A 22561-nucleotide genomic window follows, 5' to 3' on the forward strand; every position below is an offset into this window, starting at 1 on the left:
GAAGGCACTCAGGCCTGGAATAAAGCTGAAGTGGAGGGCCAGGTGCTAGGATTTTAGGTCCCTAGAGACTCTCACACCTTGAGTATGGGTAGATGGCTACTGTGCAGCACAGATTTACATTAGAAAGAAAAAACGTACACTCTGTACTGTGACCTTGGCTCTGAGGTCTCTCAACAGGTTTCTTTATAGTAGAGTTTATCTGAGACTTTACAGTACACTGTCTTCATGCATCTCTAATATGGCAATATGATTTTCCAGTCTTATATAAGGCAGTGTGGATTAGTAGTAAACGTAGACTTTGGAGTTTGACCACTTGTATTCAAATTCTTTATCACTGACTATCTTTGTGGCCTTGGGCAAATCTGCTAACAACTCTGTCTCTCAGTTTCCTAATCTGTAAGTGGATAATAATAATTTCTACTTCATGGAGTTTTTGTGGAGATTAAATAAGATACTACAAGTAAAACATTTATCATAATATCTGGTACATAGCTTAAAATAGATGTTAGTGATTATCATTATTTTAATGTCAACATTTTTAGAAAATACTACAGATTGGCTCACTCAACACCCATGTTGGCCCCTTTCTAGGATGTTTTCCTACATTGGCTGGAAATCCCCAAAGTACATTTGCTGACATCCTTGAACTGAAGTGCAGTATTTTACTTAGGTTATGCCAAGCAAACATACTTAAACAAGTTTTAGAGGGAAGAAGAGGCAATGAGAGGAGATAGCCCAGAATGATTGAATCTTCTGGAAAGGGAAAATGGTGAGATGTTTGGTTTTGGCGGGGAGGGAGTTGAGGCAGAAGCTCGAGTGTCCACTTTTAGCATCGTGTGTACCCTTTGGCAGATGGCAGCAATGGCAGTGAGGACTCTGATATATACAGTCTCACTTCTCAAAGTGTGGTTCACAGACCAGCACTGGCATCACCAGTGAGCTGGTTAGAAAAGCAAAAGCTCAGGCCACACCCTAGACCTGTAAAATGGGAATCTGTATTAACCAAAGCCCAGAAGATTTGCATGCGTATTAAAGTCTGAGAAACACTCACTGGAGTCCTATGGGACATTCTTATGGTGTAGCTAGACACCTTTGCTGGCTGCATTTAACACTTAACATTCAGTTATAGAATACCGTTTCTGTAAAATTCTTTCTGCTCAAATTAGCTAGTATGAGTTCTTTTAACTACAACTGAAAGTTTGACCATATAACAGGTCAAAAAAAGACAAAAGTCTTTTTTTTTTTTTTTTTTTTTTTTTGGTGAGGGAGGGTTAGCATGTGACACTTTGGAAAGCACTCTTGTAAAACAATAGGAAGTAAAAGTCACTTATGAATAGGGAACCAGATTTTAGAGGGAAGTCCTCTTTTATTCTCTTGAATCTATTGCTCATAAAGGCAAAAGGAGCTTTGCATTAGCAAGTACAAAAATCCTCAACTGGGCTTCCCTGGTGGCACAGTGGTTGACAGTCCGCCTGCCGATGCAGGGGACATGGGTTTGTGCCCTGGTCCGGGAAGATTCCACATGCCGCGGAGCGGCTGGGCCCGTGAGCCACGGCTGCTGGGCCTGCGTGTCCGGAGCCTGGGCTCAGCAGCGGGAGAGGCCACAACAGTGAGAGGCCTGTGTACCGCAAAAAAAAAAAAAATCCACAACTGACAGAACTGGATTGTGTTTAAAACAATCTGGAAATTTTCAGTAGAGGCACTAATATGTTTCCACGCACTTTAGATAAACATTTATTTCTCCTTACAGAAACTTAATTCATATGTACAAATTTCCTTGATTAGTTATAAAGCAAGATGCTAAGATCATGTGTTAGAAATCGACCTAAGCCAGTTGGGTTAAACACACATCTTGGTTTCTTTTTGGTAGAAATTAGTAGGTTCAAAGAGTTTGGGGTGGGAGAGCTTTAGCTGCACACTCATAACCTTGCTACCAGGTTATTCTCAAAGCTAATCCCAGACCAAATTCTTCCATACATATAAACATTTCATAAAAAACAAATATATCATTAACAAGCTGACACCAAACAGTTCATACATGTGTTTTCTAAAGTTGAATTTCCAGCTCTTTGTCTTTTCAGTTTCTGTAAACAGAATTTTGAATAAAACGTGACTCTCAAGGCAAACATAGCAACTTTCCAGAGGCAGGGTTCTGTGACCCTTGAAGTTACCTCCAGCCATCCAGGGCAAAAGGCGGAGGCACCATTCTTAAGAGTTACAGCTTATAAGCCTTGCTGGATTCTTACACCCTGAATATACAATAGTGGGGTGAGAGAATGTAAGAGTGTGGGAGAATCTCTAATATACTTTAACAAATTCTTACACATTTCACCGAAGGGAGCCCATTCTAACATTTGCCTTGGTAATTATCCAACTACCAATATCAGCAATTAAAAACATTTATGACATTCACTCTGCTAAATAACAAAGCCTTGGAATTGATTCTAGCTATTGCTGTCATAGTTGCTTCTGGACTACAGCTTTTCTGATGTAATGCCAGCTGATAACCTTTGCAGTATATATTCCTACTTAGAATCCTCGTGGAGCCTCTGGCCTGTAGTTTTTACCTAGGGAAGGCACACATAATTTCACATTATTTATGGTGAGTAGATTACAGACAGTTTAGAAGCAAGGATGTGGGTTTGTTTAAACAGAGTTCTGGGTTAACAGGGAAACCAAGTTTGAGTCCTAATAAAGAACTTATTAATTCATTCCTTTACTCATCGATTAGTGAGCCATGTACTATATACTAAGGTGCGAAGACAAAAAGGCAGACCCTGCTTCTAGGAGAGCAGAGCCTATAGAAGAGAACGTGCAATGAAAACAATATAGCAGAAACCATGACAGGTGAGCCCCAGATGCTGCAGTCACATTGATAATGTGTGGAGAATGAAGGTGTGGCATGAAATGAGTGATGTCCCTGAGGAAGTGACTTCCCTGAGAAATTGACATCTAAGGTGAGTTTTTAGGGTGAACAGAAATTTGCCAGTCCATTCAGGGAGACAAAGGTGGGCTGTGGTAGTATTGTTTCATAATGGCAGTATACTTTGAAATTCACTTTAGTAATGGTGAGACCAATAAGATTATATTCTTTCCCTTCTCCCATCTCTCATACTTTATGGGCACGAAGGAATGAAAAGAGTTTGGATTGTTATATAGTGCAAACTGGAAGTAATTGCTTTAGACTCAGAAAACCAGAGAATCATAGAATTATAACTGCTATGCTGAAGACTCTTCGCTAGGTTTAAACCTTTTTATTCTTTATCATCATGGAGTGATTTTTTCCTCTTTCAGGAGGAAGCAAAGCAAAGGTTTCCATAGCTTTTGTTGTTGTTATTTTCAGCTATTCAAGATATCTAGTTCTTCATACCTATAGTTTCATACAATGTATTCCTCAGAACTTTCTGTTCAAATCCTTATTCTGCTACTTACAAAGTAACTGGACAACAGATTTCAACTTTCTAAACCCCTGAAGGGGTCATGATATGGACTTAATCTGTTATAAGAGTTAAATTAAATAATTTACAAGTACTTAATCCAGTGTTTGTCACATCGTAGGAACTGAATACATGCTATTCACAATAATGTAACATTATTAGTGATACTAGTAATCACATTTTAAAAATTATAATATTCTGTTGTCTGTCACACTGCACAGGTGAGCAGGGGAGACTCATTTATGGTGGTGGGATTGGCCTGGGCCAGGAGTCATTGAGCTGTTGATCCATCCTGGCCATTGAGTTTTCTTTCAGTTTTGGAGCTGAGTTCAAAAAGTCATCTTTTTAAAAAAATATATTTATTTATTTTATTTTTATGGCTGCGTCTGGTCTCAGTTGTGGCACGCGGGATCTTCGTTGAGGCATGTGGGCTCTTCATTGCTGTGCAATGTGGCATGTGGGCTTCTCTCTAGTTGTGGCGTGCGAGTTTTCTCTCTCTAGTTGCGGCATGTGGGCTCCAGAGTACGAGGGCTCTGTAGTTTGTGGCACTCAGGCTCTCTAGCTGAGGTGAGAGAGCTCAGTAGTTGTGGCACGTGGGCTTAGTTGCCCCACGGCGTGTGGGATCTTAGTTCACCGACCAGGGATCGAACCCACGTCCCCTGAATTGGAAGGCAGATTCTTTACCACTGGACCACCAAGGAAGTCCCCAAAGTCATCTTTATATGGGAGTGGCTCAATATGGCAGCTCCAGAAAAAGCCGCTATTTGGCATAAATCTTGGTTCTGCCCTGCATTCAAGCCCCCTTAGTCTCCCAGTTGCTGGCACCCTCCTCAATGCTGATCCTTCCTCCCTGACTCCTGGGGCTCAGGTCCTGGGTGTCTCCTGCAACAAGTTCTAATTCCTGCCTTCCTCACTGTCTTTCTAATCCACTACCTATCCATAGGTAGCTATAAAGGACTCCACCTTCCTCCGTCAGTGGAAAGAGCACACACTTTGCAGTCCACTTTTCACCCATGTGAATTCCAAGGAACTTGAAAGCCATATGTTTTTGATTCATTTGCACTTAACTCATCAAAATATGATTTTGAGAGAGAGAGAGTGGATTTGCAGAGAAGTGAATTTTAAAGTTCTGTCTTGCTGGAAAACAGGATGTCTACTCTGGCCCAAATCATAAAAACTTCAAACTTCAAGTGTTAGGGTTCAGCTTAATACATAGAAGTAATGTGATTTGAGGGAGCTGTAATTTTAGAATAACACTTTGCTGCAAGCCAAGTATGAGAGGAGATGAGCCCACATTAGTGCTATCAGATGAGGACTTGTAGGTGCCCTGTTAGGTACATTTCTTCTATTGCCATCATCATTATAAAAGATATTGACAGTGTGGGCAAAATAACATTCATATTTTAGGATTGGAAGAGACGCCAGAAGTCACATCATTTAATAGTCTCAGTTTATGGACCAGGAAACTAAAGCCCAGCAAGATCTGGGGGTGTGCTCAAGGTCACAGAGGTGTACCTAACCCCCTATGTCCTGGACTCCAAGTTTATTGCTCTTTTCCTTACCTTACTGTAAAACAATACAGATGACACTGTATTACTTTTATTAAAAATCTCTCCATAATATATACCATCTTTGATTCAGATACCACACTAAAAATTTTAAAAATAAATAGGATTTCCTGCCTCCATGGCAAAAAAAAAATCTGTTTGTATATCAGTGTGAAAAATGACCCTAATTCACTTGAGAAAATGACTCTTAAACCTCACCCGCAATGGTGTACATCATAGGTGATAGTAAATGTTCCTTTACACATAAAAGGTGGGAAATTAATAAAAATATCCAATCTGTGCCAGCCACCTAACACAGGTTTCAATAGTAATAACAACAATATTAATAACTGATAATTCAGAGGTAATATGCATATTATTTCTGAGTAAGTGTTTTGCAGTCAGAATAGGATCTGACTATGTAAGTAACTATGTAATCCTAGGCAAAGATGACTGATATCTTAGACAAGTGAAGCCTCAGTATAAACATCTTTAAGATGGTATTAATAACAATAGTCACCTCATGGAGTGTTGTGAAGATTAAAGAATGCACATAGGCGTGTGTCTCAAATGTGCAAAACAGGACATATTGATTTTGATAATATTGAGTGCTTATAAGATACAAGGGCCTTGCTGAGCAATTTACAACAATTACTTATCTTAATCTTTACAAAAAGACTATCAAATAGACATGCTTTTCCTCATTTTGCAGGTAAAGAGACAATGGTCTAGAGTGATGAATAAGGGGCAGAAGAGAGGCTCCAACCCAAACCTGACATCATAGCACCTCTCTTTAACCACACTACTCTACTTGTTTATTAATATATTACATAATTTCATTTGGATGTCACAATTTCCTTATGATGTAGGTATTATTATCTCTATCTTATAGATGAAAAAAACTGTAGTTTAACGAGTTTAATATCCTAACCAAGCTCACAAGGTTATTAAGCAGCAAATTCAAAATTAGTATCCTGTTTTCAGGTTCCAAGTTCTGTGTTCATTCCAGTGTGTCCCGCTGCCCCCTAAGGAAAGTGTGATCAAAACTTGTAGAGTCCTGGAAAGGCTGATTACAAAAAATATTCTGGAGATTGGTTGAGGGTTAGAAACTGGATACCACACTGGCAAGCATGAGCCCATATCTGCTGTTCTTAGGTGTTGCTGTCCTGCTGAGCCCTATACAGCTGTCAACTGCCATCCAGTCTTCCGACCTGAACCGCAAGGCTTTTAGAGTTCCAGCATTTGATCTAAATTTAATCCTTCCAAGCAAATTGGAGTGGCTTCTGTATTCCAGCCGTCTTGTCTAGACCAGGTCTTACGGGGAGGTTGCTTCCCGTGGCCCCAGCGTGCATGGCAGCCCCTAACACGTGAGCTTGTCTCACTATGATTCTTTCATGTATGGGAATCGAGAGAACACATTCTTGTCTTTGCTGTCACTTTCATCTTTGCTTTCTGGATTCATTATTACTAGGAGTTAGAAAAGAGACAGAAAGAGTGTTCATTTCATTCCATAGTTTAAATCAATGAGTATCTACTGTGTCAGGCCAAAAGACCAAGGATGCAGAGATAAATAAATGCAAGTTCTTTGATCTTCTTTCACCCCTTGACTGGAGTCCAGTCAGAAAAACAGAACCCACACAGGAAGCTTAATAGGGAGGATTTAGCATGGTGAAATGGTGACAAACTTGTAGGTAGAGCTGAAAGTTTAAGTGGAGACAGTGAGTCAACCTAGAGATTAGAAATTTAAGAGAAAGCTGCTTCCACCCCTAGGGCTGTAGGGACCAAAGAAAATAACATTGAATGACGGTATTATAAGAACCCAGGAGAGAGGTGCATCAAAAGGACCTGGGAATATCCAGAGAGGGGCTGGCACAGGGTGCTGTGACAGTAAAGGAGAGGCAGACACTGTTGGAGACACCTGTGGAACAGAAAACCAGGGCAGAAATACCCTGGTAGCTTCTCTTCTCCCACCCTCCAAACTGCCACCAGTGCCCCCCATCGCCAGACTGAACTGAAGCCAGTTGGTTTGGGTGCCAGGGAACTGGAGTTTCACAGGGTTCATCTCCCTGCACTTCAAGGCCCAGCAGGGTGGGGAGTGGATAACACAGTCCTTAAACTCTTTCCTTTCTCTTTTCTCCATCCCTGCCACCACTATCCCTCTACCTTCAAATCACAGGACATTGAAACAGGTAAAAAAAAGTTTGTCCCGGTTCTGATTGTAAATCTTTCAACTGCCTTCAAAATCAAATCCGAATGTTTTACCATGTACACATAACCCTCTTTGATCTGGGTTCTTCCTGCTGTTTCTATCCCATCTTTCACTAATTCCCTAATATTCCCTGGCTCCTATGAAACTAAGGTAGGCACATTTCCTTTCCTTCTCTCTCTTTTCCTTTGGCCAGCTTGTTCTCTATAAATGTCTGGATTTTCCTCTCTTTACATAATGTTATTTATTCAATAGACATTTCCTTAGGTACTCTCATGTGTCAGCATCTGTGAGAAGAACAGAGGTAAGATACGATCCTTGCTCTCAGAGTGATTCTGGTGTCTTCTGCCCTCATGGAGGACTAGATCCAGATAAGACAGGACATTTACACAAAACAGTCAGAGCAAGAAAAGACAGAGGAGAGTACAACTCAGGTCTGTGGTTGTTTCAAAGATTAATCTAGGAAAGTCAGGTTCAATTATCAGTTTCCAAAGGTAAGCACATATCAGAAAATAGAGATAAAGTTAGAGGTAAGAAGATAGATCATCACTAGATGGGACCAAAGCAAGGGAGCTGAAAGCACTTGTAATAAGTAGGCTGAAAGTAGTTTGAGCTCATCTTAATTGACCCACTATATAACGAGTTGGTCTATTTTAAAGATGTAGGATTGGCCTCACCATTTATAGAGCAGTGGAGATTGTCTGAGCATGTGTATTCCTTAAGCCAGGAGTTGGCCAACTTTTTCTAAAAGGGCCAGATAGTAAAATATTGCAGACTGTGCTGGAAACATGGTCTCTGATACAACTACTCAACCCAGCTGTTGCAAAAGTTGCCACAGACAGTACATAAACAATGGGTATGGGTGGGTTCCATTAAAATTATGTCTACAAAAACAGGTGTTAGCCTGTGGGTCAACTTCTGCTAAGCCACCAGACCTGTCTCCATGTCTCATAACTGGCACTATTTAGGTGAGCCTCTGGCAGGCTTCCTCTACCATTAACTCTAGCTATATTTATTGAACTTGTATTAAGCATCCAGAATTAAACCAGGTGCTTTATGTTTGTTTAATCTATGTTGAATAAATTGATATTCACAGTAACTCTGTGAGATAGCTATTATTACTTTAATTCAGCAAATGATGAACTTGAAGCTGAGAAGTTAAATGCTTTATCCAAGGATACAGCTAGTGGATGCAATAGTTGATATTTAAACCACATATATTTAAATACAAAGCACAGTTTTTCACTCATTATACTATCAAATTACAAATTAACTTTTATGGGAGAACAAAAATTTGTCAATGGGACTCACAGGGTTCCTCTGCAAAAATCAGTAGTGCTCTATGGAAAGAGACATCTTGTAAATGAGGTAGCGGTGAGCTGGGAGTCGTGCCCCATGGACATGGTCCTTGCCCAGTCTAAACTGGCTGCATGACATTGGCTTCTCCAGGACTCCTCCTGGAGCCCCTGGTCCTCTGCTATTCATCCTTTCTTACCTTCTGTTGGAATAATAAATTTGCTTCAATGCTCATATTTCTACTACTGTATTTCGAAAAAGTACAAAATTATTCTACTACTGTATTTTGAAAAAGTACAAAATTATTCATTTAATATTTACCCATAGGATTTTAACATATGTGTCTAAATTTCAAATTTTCTAATAAAGTCTAAAGTCAACCAGTGTCTAAATCCTGTTCTCAAAAGAGATGTGGATCTGAGCATGTTTTCACAGCTCTCTGCGAGCAACCTACACCAACTTCCATGATATTGTTATCTAATTTTATAGTTCCAGCTTAAACACTTATGTGAATATTGTCATTCTTATTGTTTATTCATATTATAGTCAATACTTGTTTACTTATTTAGATTTACCAATTAGTTTGCCAATTTTTTCCTCATGCTTATTTCTTTTTTTTATTTTTTTAATAAATTTATTTTGTTTATTTATTTATTTTTGGCTGTGTTGGGTCTTTGTTTCTGTGCAAGGGCTTTCTCTAGTTGCAAAAAGAGGGGGCCACTCTTCATTGCGGTGTGCGGGCCTCTCACTGTCACGGCCTCTCTCGTTGCGGAGCACAGGCTCCAGACGCGCAGGCTCAGTAGTTGTGGCTCACGGGCCCAGCTGCTCCGCGGCATGTGGGATCTTACCAGACCAGGGCTCGAACCCGTGTCCCCTGCATTGGCAGGCAGATTCTCAACCACTGTGCCACCAGGGAAGCCCCATCCTTATTTCTTATATCTACTCCTATCTAATAGATTTTTTTTTTCCAGCAAAGCTCCTTAGACAGTAAATTGGGTATAAAGTGGTATCTTGGTGGTTGCTTTGGCTTTTTTAAATATTTACTTTAAAGAAATCTCCTTTTTCATATTGTTCTCATTTTTCCTTTAATTCTTTGAACATTTTAATCATACTCATTAAATTTCTCTCCAGATCAAACTGTTACCTCTGGTTCTCATATTTGTGTCCCTATTTTGGAGGGTTTGTGATCCTTCTTACATGCATTGATTTATTATGCATTTGAATATATATAGACATGCTTATAATATATATTTATTATATACTATATAATACATATTTAATTATATATTTATATGAATATATACATATGTATGTTTTGGAATTTTGTTCTGCAAGTTCATCTTCTGCATGAGTTATCTTATGCAGGGTTTTTCTCCCACATTTGCACTGGGTTGTGAACCTCCCATCTGGATTGTCATGTCAGTATCATCCCTGCCCTTTTGACATTCTCCATTATATCTAAGAGTGAAGAGTGAGAATTACATTTCCCAGAGTCCTTTGGATAGATTTTGGCAATGAGAAACACGCAAGATTTGGAAAGTGGAAAAGCTGTTCTCAAGCCACAGATGCTGCAAGAGTATGCAAGTGCACTGACAGACAGCAAAGGTGGGGTTTTGCCAAGTGCCTTCCAGATAGCCTCATGAGCAAGGGTCGAGCAAACTTCTTCTGTAAAAGACTAGGTATAAATATTTCCATCTTGCAGGCTGTGTAAGGTCTCCATTACATATTCATTCTTCTTTTTTACTTCCCTTTGTAAATATAAAGAAACATTCTTAGGTAGCCAGCAGTACAATAACAGGCGGTGATCCAGGTTTGTCCCACAGGCCGTAGTTTTCTGACTCTTGCTCTGAAAAATCTCCCACTTCAAGCAACTGAGCTCACTGGTGGCAGTCTGCCTGCTATTCCTGCACTTCCAGATCCTGAAGGCCAGCAATGGCCTTCCTGATTTTGTTCTCTGAGTCCTTCCAAATGCTGTGTAAAGTACAAATTCCCTAAAGTAGCTTCTGATGTTCTATCCAAAGTCAATAAGGTACTTTAATGTTTGTCCTTGACCAGGCACTGTAGAGTTTATTCCCTGTAAATTGTTTTCTAGGTTAGTTTCTAGAATTTTGGCTTTCCACACAGATAAGACAAGTCAGGTTTGCTCATGGTAAGGCACAATTTTAGAATTTCCATTTCGTGCTGTATTCCACCCTCAGCCAGTGTACATAGGCTTGCTTCTGGCTATGGTCTAGTGCTACTTGTTGGAGATTTCCAGATCCTCTTTCATGGACAAAAAGCCTATTCTAACTCCCAGGCCCACGCAGGGCTCCTAATTTCAGATCCCTATAGTGAGCTGAGTCTTGACCCAACCCCTTTCCAATGTGAACATTGAAACTTCAGTCCTTGAAGCTTGCGTTGGACGTAAACCCTCAGGAGCAATTCAGCTTCAGCTTCCACTAACCACTGGGGTTCCCTCTGAATTTCCGGCAGAGGGAGATTTCCCTTCCTTGCTTTGTAGTCAGTTTTTGTATTTTTTAAAATGTTCCATCCAGAATTTCTATGAGTTTGAACTGTGGAAAGGGTAATTTTAGCATGTACTTAATCTACCCTCTTGACCTGGAAGTCCAGTGTTCACATCTGTGAAGTAAAAGGGTTGTGTTTAATGATTCCCAGAGATCCTTCAAGTACTCTATTGTTCTAAGTTGCTACATCTAGGCACATTGTGTTTATATATAAATATTGCTTCCAACACTCAGACACATATGCTGGCCCAGTGGTTATCACTGAAGGAAGACCATTAGTGGGAGGTTAAGCCAGCACACATTTAATATTTGGCAATGGGAAGAAACAAAAATGTGACCAAGATGTTGCATGCAATGATTAAATTCACCACATTAACCAATGTTAGTGAATCCAAAATGATTCTGCATCAGCTATTGTTTACAATGGTACCATTCATTTTGAGAAAACAAGAAGTGTTCTTGAGAAAACAAGAAGTATTAAATAGCACAAGACAAACCACACTTGATACCTGGATTCTATGTTTCCCATGTGCAGCCGTCTGTAAGGATGTGAATTCGAGGCTGTCTATAGCAGAAATGCTCAGGTCCCACACATTATTTATCCTTGCACTTGGAAAGTTAATCCTTAATTTCATTCATTCATTCACCATGTATTAATTGAACACTCACCATGTGCCATGCATTGGGCTTGGTACTGGGGAAAGCAGAGCACTTAGGAGAGTCAGAGCTCCAATCCTCACAGAGCACATGGTCCACCGGGGAAGATAGACACGGAACATCTCTTTCAGGGTTGTTGAATGAGACTAAAGATTAAACGAAATTGCCATGAGAGTGTCTAAAAGAGGGAGCTGATCTGGAAAGTCCTGGAAGGCGAACTTGCATAAGTGAAGTTCAGGCTGAGACCTGAAGTCTGAGTGTTAGCCAAGCAAAGATGTCCCCAAGCACATGGAAGGGCTGGACAGCAAACCAGAGAGCAGGAAGGGAAGCAGGTCTGAATGGGGAACAGAGGCATCATCAGAGGATCTTGTCAACTCTGCTAGGGATTTGAGGGTTTGTCCCAAAGGCAATAGCAAGCCATCAATGAGTTTTAGGTAGAGAAGTTATATAGTCAGATAAAAAGATCCCTCTAGCTCCAACATGTAGTGTGGAGATGGGGGGCGGTAAATTGGAAGGCTTCTATGGTGATCCAGGTGGTAGCTGGTAATGTCCTGAGGAAGGGCAGTGGCAGTGGGGAGGGGAGAAGTAGGTAGATTTTTAGCAAGTAGCATGTACAAAACTTGGAGCTTAATTAAATGTGGGTTTTGAAAGGGAGGGAAGACTTCCAGTTTCTGGTCTGAGCCACTGTGTAGATGGTGGTTCCATTTACTGGGAAAAGAGACCCTACAAAGAGAAAGAGAGAGGGAGAAGGAGAGAGAAGGAGAGAGAAGGAGAGAGAGGGAAAGAAGAAGGAGAGAGAGAGAAGAGGAGAGGAGAAAGATCAGGGTTCAGCTATGGACATGTCATTACTGGAGGGGACACAAGCTTTGAAATTGGAGAGACCTGGTTCTACAAGTAAGTTCTGCCACTTTTCTGCTATGTGCAAATAGAAAAAGTACTTAAAATTTTGAGCCTTAATTCCCTCATCTATAACATAAAGATAATATCAGCTTTCAATGAAGTTATAATGCTCATGAAGACAAAATGCACAATGACTGTCATAGAGTAGATCAAGAAGTGAGATTCTTCATCTATCCCCTGGCTAGAAGGTCTTATCAGTCAAATTCTTGGTTGATGGAGCAGTATTCAGTGACAAGAATCCAAGGCTGGGAATCAAGAGAGTAGTGCTATGCTTATCAGTAAGTTGCTGTGTGACATTGGGTGAGTGACTGTCCCTCTCTGTTTCTCAGTATTTTCTATTTGGTGAGGGATTGTGTGGATGAATTCTAAAGCTTCTCCTAGTTTAATAAATCGATGATACTGCAGTTAGAATGTCTACAGATCTCAGGGTATCTCCCAATGTCACAGTCACCCTCTGGAGAAATACCTCATGGGCACAGGATTGTGGGGGATGGGAAAGGTATAGAAAAGTTTTCTATTTCAGCTTCACTCAAAACAACATGAATCATCTTCTCAGCAAGCAGCCTTCCTTTACTGACAGGAGTGACATGCCAATTACCTTGATGTGCTCACACTTCTCTCCTCCTGTCAGATCTTAATGATGAGGGAGATGTGTATTGGTTTCTTAAAACCAATATCTCCGTGGAATGGGAGTGCCTGGAAGAGAAACACACATGAAAAAGGAGAATGCCACAGAGCTATATTTTCAAGACAGTGCGGAGAAGCAAGAATCTGTTTTTCATTATAAAGGAGAATGTTTTCCTAGATGGCGCAGGCAACCTTAGTGTAGTATTTTAGAATGAGGGGATCGATATCTCCAGTGTAGACTGTCCTGGTCAGACCACAACTAGGGATCCCGTTTGAGAGCTGTCATGTGTGAAACCACAGGCCCTAGCATCAGGGAGTCCTGGGTTCAAAATATTGCTACTCTTTTTTAGCTGTGTGATGCTGGAAAAGTAATATAACTAGTCTAAACCTCAGTTTTCTCATCTTAAAATTGGGATAACAATCATGACATCTTCCCCATAGGTTTCTTGTGAGAATTAAAAAAGAGAGTGTAAATAATTAGCACAGTGCCTGGAAAATCATGCTGCTGGTGCTGACAGCTGAGTTTTGGGCCATGGAAGATTCAAGACCATGACCCTAGTGGAATCATTGTATTAACTGAAGATGTTTGGCTGAGAGAAGAGAATGCTCGGAGCTTTTGATCATAGGTTTTAAGAGACTAAAGAGCAATATTAAGAAGGAAAATGGATTCGTAGATGGTGTTCAACCACCAGCTGAAGAGTTGGATTAGATGGCTTTTAATGACTCACTCCAGTCTGAGTTTCTGGGACTAGGTGGAAGGTCTAGAAAATTATTTGCTCTTCTATTTAGTTGATATTTGCATAACATATTATCTTTGTCAAGTGCATAAGGAACAGAAATAAACAAGGTATGCTCTTGGCCCTCAAGGAGCTCACAGCCTAATCTGCTGTCAGAAAAATCACTAGGCAGAGAATAGAGAGACCCAGTTTCTATTATCAAATCCATATTCTATCATTAATTTTTTTTTACGCAAGTCACTTATCTTCCTTAGACCTTAGTTTACTCCTCTATAAAATGGGGTTCACACTAGCCCTAAAAATGTAGACTTCTTTTGAAAATCAAATGAAGTAATAGATGTGGGATTCATATCAAAATTTGGTGGAACAAGCAAGTGTTAGGTGCTCAGTGGGACTTTTTTTGATTTTCATAGAATTACGACTAAGACCTAAAGATGAGAACAAAGTAGAAAAGTGCCAAATTTGGGAGGCAGCGCCTGCCCGAGAGGGCTTGCTGAGAACATTCTCATCTTTCTAATTTCACAGTAGAGGAGGACTGCCAAAGAGAAAGGGCATCACAGCTTAGGGAAGGGCTAGTCTTTCCCTTCACCTCTGCAAGAGTTTCCCCTTCCCGAAGCACAGGGAAAAGGGGCCCATAAAAAGTGCTCACTCATAAAGATTGGGGATGCTCAAGAAGTGCCCTCTCCACTAAGCTGGGGACTGATCCTGTCGGAGCTGCTTAGCAATGAATCAGCAAAATGGCCAATACTGGCAGGATGTGAGAAAGACAGGAGAGGGATGGTGGGGCTGAATGCCAAAGGGCAGTCAGCAAGGACATGGGAATTTTCCTTCATCACTGAGTGGCTGGACTTGAGCAATTTTTCTGGCACCCCTGGAGCAGGATATTTAGTAAGCGAGATACTCCCAAAGCAAGAAAGTGTGGCTGGGATGCCTTTGATGGAGTAGTGAATGGGAGGAGAAGAGGTCAAATGAAAACCAATAATTTCCATTCAGGATGATTTTTGGAGTGCTTTCTTCAACAAAAGAAAGTCAACGGCCAGTCAACATTAGAGAAACACCTCAGTCCATCTTAAAGAATCCAGCTACCTCCCCTGTCACTTAAGAAGGGACAGTGTGTCTTTCCTGATTCCTCCACCTCACTCCCAATATCAAGTGGGAAGCACAGGGAAAAGGATGGTGAAGGGGATGTATATGAGAGCTGACCATGGACCCTGTCCTCAGGGACCAGAGCCACTAGCCAAACCTGTATGGGGTGAGGTGGAAGGATTACAAGTATGAGACTGAAGTGTTAAAATGAATGGCACTATCTTTAAAAATGGAATGAGATTTTCTTTGTAACCAAGAGTGGTTGAAAGCTATGCATTCTTATCGAGGTGTGATATAGAGGACTTGCGTCCTGCCCCCAAAAGGGGATTTAATAGAATATAGTTGATAAATGTTAGAATAAGAATAAATTGTTTCATGTTTATTCTTCAGTACATGGAGACATCTCACTAAAGTCATTATACTGACAAAAACTTAATAAATGGAAAAGGTCATTACGTGATCCCTGTTGCTCAGTGCATAGATCACTATCAAGATCCCAGCAGGAAGCAGATGGCTTCACCCAAACTGGGCAATTGAGGAAAGTTTAAAAGAGGGATTATTCCCAACAATGTATCCAGAATATATGGAAGCCAAGAAGGAATGGAGCAGTGCTACATGGGTTATCAACAGCTGGGAGCTGTGACTACCATGAGACACAACGTGTTAGGGAGAGAACTCGGAATCTAGCTGCATAGGAAGGGTCCCCTGACAGTAGGTGTGACCTTTGGTGAAGGATGTAACCATCCCAGGGCAACCCAACAGGGAACTTGCTGATGTCACCTATTCAGGTCAACCTTCCAGGGCAGAGTAGAAAAGGAAGGAGTATGGGTCTATGGAGACTAGCCAGCACGTCTCCCAACTTTTTCCTTTAGTCATCTGTGCTCATTTGACTGAGGTAAGTAGAAGACTATTATCCCCTGACACCATTCTGCCCTCATCCCAACTCTTGTATTTACTCTCCATTTAACTTCAAGTGTCAGATCTACGCCTTTGGAAAACCTGGAGACATTCTCCAGAAATCAATGAAAGGGAGGCATGTTGGCATGTCAACTGCCTTCGCCCCTCACCTAGGGGGGTTTTAGGATTAGCATTTCTACTGTTCTAAATCTCAGAGGGTTATGATTTGTTGGTGACCTCAGGCATCTTTTTTCCAATTCTGCAAACCCCTTTAGGGTGATCATGACTTTCCAGTCCCCTGGATAGCTGAGCTAGGCTTAGAAATTGGAGGAGGAGATCCTTTCCTGTTCAAAAAAGGGACAAAGCCCTGTGTTTGTTCCTCCTCCATCCCCAATTGCCTTGTCTCTGGCAGAATTCCTGCACTTTCGTGAGGTCATGCAGCACTCAATATAGTGATCTGGATAAAATAGGTACTGAGTAAACGTTTTTAAATAGTAGAATAGGAAGTAGCAAAGCCAGGTCTGTCTGAGCCCAAAGCTGCCTTCCTTTTTCCCTATAGGATGTTGCATTTGAGGCAATTTTCTGTGAGCACTGTCAGAAGCCATCAGAGGAGCTCCCTACCTGATACAGAGTGTTCTATACTGTGCCTCAGCAGGTCAGACCAACATGGATCAGTAAGGTTTGTGTAAGGTGGTTTGCATAGGCAAGATTTATAGGAGGAGACCCAAACAAGGTGGGGCTCAGCATCTGGGAGAGGTCCAAGGGGCTCTGGATGTGCTTATGTTTTTTAATTTACATGTGTGACATTCCTCCAAGATGCCAGAAGCCATAGTAGCACTTTGCAGATGCAGATTTTCAGAATTCTCAGAATTCTCCCAAGAACCCTGCAATGTAACTGACCAGATCCCTACTTGACAGGTGAGGAAACCGAGCCCCAGAGAGCCAGAATCACTTATGTAATTAGCATCAGAGCTGGAATTCCAACTCCGGTTCATCTGAATTGAAAGCCCATTCCCTATTTCACACGTCAGTATGCTGTGGGTTACCAAATCAGCCCAGTCCCTCAGGGTGGAATTCCCTAAGCCTTCAAGAGAAATCTAATAGTCTTCACGTATTAGCTTCCCTAGTACATCCTTATAATTTTGTTGTTTGAGTCTGAGAAGAGTTTATTCACTTAAGGACCTGAATATGTCTCGTAAAGGGATCAGGGGCTCTCCTAGATGCTGTGGGTTTCACCACTGGGGCAGATGATTATGATACAAGAGAAGACCCCCTCTTCCACTGGAGGCACTAAACCAGCCAGCCCTCTAGACCTCTGAAAGTACAGTACAGTAGATTCTCTCAGTGCCGCTGCCTCCCACCCCTCCCCCATTCCCTGCCTCTAATCTCTTGTATCCTTAAGTGTACCTCTGCAGACCCCCAGATGCCAGTTCTGCCTCTCTTCATTTCTGGAAGCACAGGAGACAACCCTGCTCAGCATGTCAGACTTGAAGTACCAGGGGTTAAGCTTCAGTTCCCTGGGTGGTAGCTGACTTAATACACCTTTTATTGACCATCTTCCCTCCTCTGTTTCTCTTCCCCATTTACCTACCACTGTTGTCTGCATGACCCAAATAAACCATTTGCACTCAAATCCTTGTCTCAGAATCTTCTGGGAGAACTAAAACAAAGAGAGTAAGAGTCATGGTTTTGGGTTTGACTTGTTCTATGAGGATGTGTCTAAAGTTGACTCAAAGAAGAACCGTTGCTTTCGTTCTAGGGTCACATTCACATGGCATGAAAAACAGCAACAGTCAATAAGAAACAGCATAGCTGCCCTGTAGTGTCCCTGCCCAGGGAATTTCAGACCCTTAACGAAACAGTGTGGGCTAGGTTCTTTCAACCACGTGATCTCTGGTTCTCTGTTATTGCCCCATCTAGCTTGGGAGACATTTCCACACTTCCATTCTGAATGCTCTTGCTCTCTCTCCAGATGTTATCCCTCTAATGCCTTCATAAATACCCCCACCTGGTTTGGAAAAATCCACACTTCTAAGCCTTAAAGTCATTTCATCATTGCTGACACTAGCCCATTGCTCAGACTCTCATGCCTCATTTTTTCTTGTTATGTAGGAAATTTTCTTATGATGCTGGAAGGTTTCCTGGGAGATAAAACCTCAAAAGTATCTGGTTTTTATTAAAAACAAGTCTGTAGGATTAGAAGTTTCTTAATGCACAATTACAAAATGCATAACACCAGATGTAGTCACCCGTATCTTCTTTCTTATTCCTCCTTTCCTATTATTGCTCAGCTTAATGCTTCCATCGGGAAGAACAACTTCTGAATCTTAAAGGGAACTCTCAGTTGATGTTCCTGAAGTACACGCGTGATACCATCTTGCATGTCTACTTCTCTTTGGGGAATACATAATATCCTAGAATCCAGTTCTGCGTAGCCTCATTAATGGCAAAGAACACTGAAGGAAGTTCAAAGAGACCCACCCTGGCAGGTAGAACAAGGTATCTGTCAGCAATGGTGAGCAATAGTATATTCATCCAAGCTAGGGGGAAGTTTCAGAGGTCACTAAAGTGGGTAAACTAGCAGTTATACCCATAAAGTGGATAAAATAGTAGATGACAACACAGAATCTTAGATGCTAGGAGGACTCCAAGGTTAGGGACTGGGCTTGAGTCCTAGCAGTGTTTCTTCATCTGCATCTGCAAAGAGTTGAAATGTGGTCCATGAATGTTCTAACAACATTGTAGAAATTACAGAAAAAGAATGAAGACAATACCATCCAGTCTAATATCATAGCTTCCTTATCTTTATTTTGAAAATGCGGCATCTTATCATGCTCATAAACTCATGGGAGACATTGAATAACATTTACATATTTTTTATTAGGAAAAAGCATGATAATGTAACGATAAACCTGAATTCAGTTTAAGTATTATTTGTTCATCCTTATGCCTCCCACTAGAGATATGTTTCTCAAGTTCAAGTTTCAATCTTAATTAACTTTCCATTCTCAGCACCCAGCCCAGGAATTGCTATGTAGTAGACACTGAATAAATGCAATCTTTGAATGTTGAATAAGAAACCATTTGTGACTTTAGCACTTAACACAATGGTGCAATGTGCAAACGTTTTTTGAATGGTTGAATTAAGTATACAAAATATTGCATAACTCAGGGATCTGGCTAGGCAGAAGCAGGAGTGGGTCTAACTACAAGGAAGGGAAGGAAGTGCAGTTTTAACATGGGGGAGGAATCTGACAGAGTACAGCACAATTACACCTACTAAAAGCAAAACCAGGGGTGTAGGGATTCCTTTTTCCCCACCCCCCAAATGCCACTCACCACCATCATTGATTTCAAATACATCACAGAGTAACTAGTAAATGGAAACAGATCATCCTGGCTTTGCAAACATAGAAACAGAGAGGTTAAGCAAGTTGGCCCCTATCACTCTATATGGCTGAGAACTTGAAATAAGTGTCATTTACAATTCCTCTTTCAGACCACCTAGTTTCTCATTCATGTGTTATGCTTCCCTAAAGAGTACACACTTGAGACTACTTCCTCTGGAGTTTGCTCCAAGAACGTTTACTAACATTAACACAAACTTCATCATATGACCTAGGAATAAAAAGCGTCATAGGGGAAAAACGTTTCTGAGAGGAGGAGATAATGTGAGGTAGTTGAAAGAGTCAGGAGACTGGGTTTTATTCCCAGCTCTGACACTAACTGTGTGGCCTTGGAGGGAAATCATAAAACCTCTAAAGACCTCAGTTTCCCCATCTCAAAAATAAAGGGGTTGTGGAAGCTAGTCTCTGTGGTGTGTTGTAGTGAGCCTCTATAAGATTCTCCAAGTAAATTAGGGCACATAAAAATATGAGGTCTTGGGTACACCATCCAAGAACCATCAAGAGAGAAGGTAAGCCAAGTTCATAAGACGATTTAATCCTCAGAAGCAAGACCCAGCCAATAGCCAGACAGACTGTGATTCCCTCTGCTATGTTTTCCTACTTTTGTGCCAACCCCAAAATGCTAAGTCATTGCTTTTGCTAGAAGGATATTTTCTTATTGCATTCTGAGGATTTGAACAAATATTTTCATTTTGAGGAAAGCTTTCAGAACATTTTCAAATTGAAGGTTAGGCTTTTAGGACAAGAGAAGCCTCCAGACTGCAAAATAGAGCTCCCAGGTTTGGACAGACTCTACACATTTGTTTGACATGGCCCTTTCTTTCCGCTGAAACTCAAAAGGCTTTCAGCAAAGCCTGTGGGCACTGTGGTTACCATGGCAGTTCTTTTGAAGGAGCAGACACTGACGAAGCACTTAGCTTCAGCCTCATGACTGGTAACAGGCTGAGGCCAACAAGTTGGCCACCTAAATGGAAAACTACATACTTGCTTCCTCCCTCACCCTCCATCTGTAGGGATGCCTGCTGGAAATTTCACTTCTGGATCCCTCTCTCTTTCCTTCAACTAGGCAGCTTTTTCTTTTTTCTTCCCCCCTCTCCCCACAGTTGCAGTTCCCCTGGGAAAAGACAGTATGCAAAGCCCCAGGTCCACAAATTGAAATATCGCTTGCAGTTCACCTTGTGAAAAACACACAAAAGCTAGGCTCCCATAACTTTTCTATTGATTATATCTTTTAAGCACTTTCAAATACTTGTTTTTCTTGATTCTGGTTATCAAATGGGAAAAAGTGAACTCTGAGGCAGTAAGTGACTAGGATTCTCTCACGCTACTGAGTGACAGGTGGTATGTAAAAGAGCTCTGCATAAAATTGTGCTCCCAAAGTGGCTACTCACTTAGCGGTCAGTTCATCTTCTAAGTACCATTGTATCAGGAATGGAAAAAAATAAGCTTTATATTAATGTTTATTCACCTTTTAAAACTCATATCAGGAATTACCTCCAAAAAGCCTTTCCTAATCTCCAGATTGGAGAGTTTTCCTTTGACGTGTGTTCCCATGGCACCTGAGCTTTGCTGTGTTTCTGTCTTTCCAGTAGAGAGAGAGCCCCTGTGTGTACCTCTCAATTCTTTAAAGATTTTGCTAAAATGCTACCTTCTCCATGAGACCACCTTATTTAAAATTTCAACCTATACTCCACCTCTAACTTTCTGTTTTTTATTTCACATAGCAGGTATGCTTTATGACATATTTAATTATTTGCTAGGCTTTTTTTATTTTGATAGACTGTTATTTAGAGCAGTTCTAGGTTTACACAAAACTTGAGTGGAAGGTACAGAGTTTTCCCATGTACTCCACTGCCTCCAGTCATGCATCAACTCCCCCATTATCAACATTCCCCACCATAGTGATACATTTGTAACAACTGATAAACCTAAACCGACACATCATCATCATCCAAAGTCCGTGGTTTACATTAGGGTTCATTCTTGGTATAAAGACCCTTCTATGGGTCTGGACAAATGTATAATGACATGTATCCACCATTATGGTATCATACAGAGTATTTTCATCTACTAGGCTTATTTTTATTGTCTGTCTCCCTTTTCCAGCTAGAGTGTAGGCTCTACAAAGGCAGTCTTTCTTCGTTTATTGGTGTATCTTAAAAACCTAAAATAGTGCCTGGCATATAGCAGGCCCTCAAAAATATTTGTTGAATAAATGAATAGGGAAAAAGAAAACATCTCAGCATCCTTCACATAAAATGCTAGAAGTTTATCAGCTTGTTGTGGTTAAAGTTGGAAGACCAGATTAAGCATGTTTATGAAGTAAAGTAGGGGAAACATGGTGGCTGTGTTGTCTTTAATAATATTGTTTGTTCCCATCTATTAAACCTTGAATCTGGGGCAGTTATTTAACCCAGATAATGAGAAAGAAAACATAGGAGAGCAGTGACTTAGGTTGAGGTTTAGTTAGCTATGAAGATGGGTTGGTGAACTGAGAGGACAAAGGGTCAAGGGAGCTATTACAAGATTTCCTTCAGAAGGAATTGATTCATCTTGTCAAGACTATCCTCCCATAGGCAACAAGAAACCATCATGAGCAGGATAGATACACAGAGCAGCATTTCCCACTAATCCCTTTAGATTCTTCATGGAAAAAAAAAAAAGCTTTCATGGCCAAATCAAGTTAGGAAACTTTGTATATTTCACAATCCATGATAACATAGCATTTGAGATGTTCTGCAATAAAGAATTTAATTTTGTTTAATCCAATGTTTTATTTGACCTCAGAAACCTGTTTTCATTGTTCTTGTTTTAAACATCTGTGCAAATATCCCTCTTTTGCTTGTGAAATTTTCCTTAAAATCCTCCTTTCTTCCCATCTATCCACATATGGCCTAAATCCCTCTAAATCAGTCCTAACTTCAGAGCTAATATAGCAATGACTTCTGGGGGAATAATATCTCTGGGAAGGCCCCAAGCCAAGGATGTCAAAATGCAATAATTATTTATTGAAAAGCAGCTTAAATGAGGGCCCAATCATAATCTCAAAGAACTTTCTGCTTAGTATTTAGGTGTAAAACATAGAGAAATACCTCTATTACATGGTAGAGGATGGGAAAGATCTTAAGGGAGCTGCCATTAAAGTAAACACAGTTTAAAGATATGCAAGTGTCTTAGGAATACAGGGTCAGTGAGAAGAGGAAAGAAGGTAGAACTGGCTACAGAAGGGTTGGGTGAATTTTCGAAAACTGTTCTAGCTT

The sequence above is a fragment of the Lagenorhynchus albirostris genome, chromosome 2 (assembly GCF_949774975.1).
Source record: "Lagenorhynchus albirostris chromosome 2, mLagAlb1.1, whole genome shotgun sequence".
NCBI lineage: Eukaryota > Metazoa > Chordata > Mammalia > Artiodactyla > Delphinidae > Lagenorhynchus > Lagenorhynchus albirostris.